At 37.1% G+C, this 4,598-nt stretch overlaps 1 non-coding gene across 1 annotated transcript; it reads left to right on the forward strand.

The window, feature by feature from the left end:
* The first annotated feature begins 320 nt into the window (after positions 1-320).
* Positions 321-392, forward strand: TRNAC-GCA. The gene has a single exon. It is a non-coding gene; the product is annotated as a tRNA-Cys (tRNA).
* Positions 393-4,598: the final 4,206 nt, after the last annotated feature.

Below are 4,598 nucleotides of genomic sequence, written 5' to 3' on the forward strand. Positions count from 1 at the left end.
TATCAGCATGGCTAATATAATAAACCTGAATCACTACATTGCTGGTGAGAATGTACAATAATAGAGCCACTCTGGAAAACTATATAGAGGTTTCTTAAAAAGCTAAAATGCAAATACAATATGACTCAGGGATTGCACTCCTGGACATTGACCCCTAGAAAAAAAACATTTATGTTCACACAAAAATCTGTATAGGAATGTTTATCACCAATTCCAATGCAAAAGTTTCCATGCTAAGTGATCCCATTAGTGTAACATTCTTTTTTAAATTTATTTTTATTTTTTAAATCTGTATTTATTTATTTGACTACACCAGGGCTTCCCTAGTAGCTCAGCTGGTAAAGCATCTGCCTGCAGTGCAGGAGACCCGGGTTCAATCCCTGGGTTGGGAAGATCCCCTGGAGAAGGAAATGGTCACCCACTCCAGCATTCTTGCCTGGAGAATTCCATGGACAAAGGAGCCTGGAGGGCTATGGTCTTTGGGGTCACAGAGTTGGACACGACTGAATGGCTAACACGCACACACGCTGGGTCTTCGCTGTAGCACACACGATCTTCAGTCTTCATTGTAGGATCTTTAGTTGCGGCACGCAGGATCTTTAGTTGTGGTGTGTGGGATCTAGTGCCCCAATCAAGGATCAAACCTGGCCCCCCACACTGAGGGTGTGTAGTCTTAGCCACTGGACCGTCAGGGAAGTTCTGTGTGACATTCTTGAAATGGTAAAATTAGAAATGAAGAACAGATTACTCGTGGTCCCCAGGGTTGAAGGAGCAGGGAAGGAGGAGGGAAGTGGGTGTCGCTATAAAAGGGCAACATGGGGGATCCTCATGGTTATGGAAATATCCAGTATCTTGACCAGATCAATATCAAGATATTGTGATATTGTGCTATGTTTGTTCGAGATATATTACCATCGGTGGAAATTGGGTAAAGGGTAAATGAGATTTCTCTGTATTATATCTTGTAATTGCATGAGAATCTACAATTATCTCAAATTTAAAGTTTAATTTTTTTAAAGGTTCTATAATGACAAGCAAATACAATTGCAAACTTGGGCTGGATCCTAGATGGAAAACCAAACCAAACTAAGAGCTCTAAAGGATTATTTGGAGTAGAATTGGGGAGATTTAAATACGGTTGTATGCTAAACAGTATTTATTGCACAAGGTAAATTTTTGAGTGTGATCATAGTGTTATGATTATACAGGAGCCCATATAACTCATTGTTACACTGAATTATTTAGTACAATAAATTATTTAGGGATAACATGTAACAACACCTGCACCTAAATCTCAAGTAATTAGTAAATAAGTTTTGGGGGGTGGGGTGGAAGGAGGGCGAGAGTAAGCAAGCCAAGCGGCCAACATAGAACATTCCTGAAAGATGAACAAATAGACAAGAGTGATGAAACAGCCTCCATAATCAATAGTTTTCATAGTTTCATAATAACTTTCATAGTTATGAACTCTGTCCCATACTAGGAATCTTTCACTCCCTGCTTGCCTAGACAAACATTGCCTACTTTTCTATTCCTATAGGTAATGCTGTAGACTTTTTATAAAACATTTTACTGATCAGATACTGGAAACTTTTTCAAATGTACATTATCAGTATCTTTAAACAAGTTTTCAAGTTGGCCAACTTATAGCTGCAAAGTTTACCTTCCCCCCCATCCAAATGCCCTGGAGTCTCATCTCCCCCAGTGAAGTGCCAGGCGGTTCCCAAAAGTGATTTTCGATTGTACTCTCCTCAAAGTGTTGTGACAGTGATAAATGGTCCCCAAGTCCGAGCAATAGACATTCTTCTCCTTCCGTAACGTAGTCAGATGAGGAGCAAGGCCTTGTTTAAAAATTTTAAGTGAGTCATATTTTTTCCTTCACAGTGGTTTCTTCAGGAAAGTAGAACTGAGTTTCAAAAATGTAAGGAGAAATCTTTTTTTACCTTCTGTAATGAATAATTTATCTTGTATGTGTGTTTTAATTTCTTTTCAAAGTTATTGGGATATGTGATATGTGTTTTGTGTCTCTCTCTGTGTATGTGTTCATTTGTGTTTTAAAATAACACTCTACCCTAGGATCCTAGGGAGAATGAGTAAGAGACATACCAAGAACTCAGTGGAACAAAAATTGACGGTCTTTCAGGGAAGTCATTTGAAACAGTTATAAATATCCATAGCCTCTGACCTGCCAATTTCCATGTAAGGAACCCATCGTAAAGTTATAATTTAAAATGTGGACAAAGATTTATCCACAGAAGTTCACTGACACATTATAAAAGCAAATATTATATGAATAATCTGAGTTCCAATTTAGAGGAATAGTTAACTTATTATACACTCAGGCATTTAGATAGGAAACTGTACATTCTTTACTATTACCTTATAATCAATAAAAGTAAATATTTTAATTACTTTGGAAATGTTTTATATGAGAAATAAAATAAATATAAGCTATTTTATGGGGCACAGAACTAAAGCTGATGCATCATTTCCAGTTTCCAATTGTGTTCCAATCTCTCAGACTTTGTTTCCTCTTTGGAGTCTGTTACTTGGCTCTTTCCCAATTTAGCTTTGAGGAATTTCCTATCCGAAAACAATGCCTCTCTGGTCATGGCTGTAATGATATCTTGTTCATTGATTTCTTTTACTGATCCTTATATCCCTAGTTCACTGGCACAGAAAAACAGAAAAGTGTAAATGATGCTTAATAAATGCCTTGAGAAGAAATTACCACCACCATCCTCAAGAAACCATTTTAGAAAAAAGGATATGTACATGTAGAGTTTTGAAAGATCATTATTAGTTTAACAGAATTCTTATATGGTGTATCCCCTGCAGAATCTCCTCCAGGAAAGCCTGGAGGATTAGCCATAATTCAGAACATGAAAATTACTCTGTTAAAAGAAAGTAACCAGTCCCATGTTATTCATCAAAGCAATGTTTTACTTAGAAAATCCAGAAATAAATTCATTTTGGTCTGGCAGAAACTGAGGTGAAAGTATGATATTTTTGGTGGATGAAATGCTGAAAGTTCTATTTGAAACTGAAAATTGTTTTGTCTTAACAATCACAGACATTAATGACAGCACCACATGAAAAAGAAAAACACAAAGGTTTTAGAAGCCCAGAATGTGTCTTACTAGCTATGATAAAAATTTAAAGGAGTGACACCATTACCAACACACACACATACACACACACACACACCCTTTCCATTCCCTTTTATAGTAAAGCAGCTTTTAATTTACTTGATTTTGTCATTGTGATAATCCTCATTTAGGCTGTTTCCAAGCTATAAAAAATTGTATATTCTCCCCCAAAGGAATTTTATTGAGCTGTTTCCAACCAACTACACATGTTCTATGAAAACATTGTTAAAATCGGGACTCACTTTCCCCCTCCCCACTTCCACCTCTGTCTGCCCCACGAAAGACAATTTCACTCACACTCGTATTTGAAAAAATGTTTGCAATGAAAGAGATATAGTTATGAAAAATAATACTGTTGCATAAAAGACAAATTATCTCAACATCAATTGTGGACAATCAGGGAAACGAAACATTTATTTAGCTGCCTTTTGGGGAAATTATATTATAAAATCTAATGAGGAACACTGGAAATGTATCTCCTGTTCTTCCCACCAAGTTAGCTCAGACCGCAGTTCTGGACACTTCCTCTTTCGTGTCTCAGATTTTGTCTGCTTTCCACTGCAGCTGTGAGAATTTCCACACCTGGCAAGCAGCAGGAACTCACACATAACAGGCTTTTGAACTCATAGCCTTCCAAACAGCAATCCTCTATTTGTTTCAAAATGTAGATAACCCCAACAACTATACAGTGCCATGATTAGGATTTTTTTAAGGATCCCAATGTCCTGAAAGGTTTAACATTGTTGTATTCAAACATCAACCCTGCAAAAATCTAAGAGATTCATTCAGTATGCAAACGTTGGACAGAAGCAGAGTTAAGCAGGAGTATTGTAACGCTAAAGCATAATTTTCAAAAACTTCAACATGACTGCCACAGAAATCAAGAATGAACATACTGTAAGATTTTATTCAACTCATTAATTATTGAGAGAATTAGTAAGATGATAAAGCTGGTCCAAAGGAAAGTTGGAGAAACAGAGATTTTATAGTCAGTCAAAGGAAAGCGGAAATGGATTTACCGGCTTAACAGATACAAACTGGTTAATAGCCTACAGTGCGCTAATCTCTGGGAGTATTTTTTTTTTTTTACTAAACAAATCTATGAGTTAATGTTCAACTTCAGTGCCTTATCTCTAATCAAATAGTAAATAGCAAAGTCAAACAGGTGAATTCTCAGATACAGATGTGTGTAGTGTGTTTAGTCACTCAGTCGTGTCCATTCTTTGCGACCCCATGGACTGCAGCCCGCCAGGCTCCTCTGTCCATGGGGATTCTCCAGGCAAGAATCCTGGAGTGGGTTGCCATGCCTCCTCCAGGGCAGACATAGATAGTTAAATGTAATAGTTATTAGGTGAGCATGGTAAACAATGACACGGTTGCCTTCTTACTGTGTTTCAAGTTTTGGATGATCCTTCTTAATAATAATGCCTTCAAAAGAGTTTAGAAGAG

Source organism: Bubalus bubalis, chromosome 16 (assembly GCF_019923935.1).
Source record: "Bubalus bubalis isolate 160015118507 breed Murrah chromosome 16, NDDB_SH_1, whole genome shotgun sequence".
In the NCBI taxonomy this organism is placed as follows: Eukaryota; Metazoa; Chordata; class Mammalia; order Artiodactyla; family Bovidae; genus Bubalus; species Bubalus bubalis.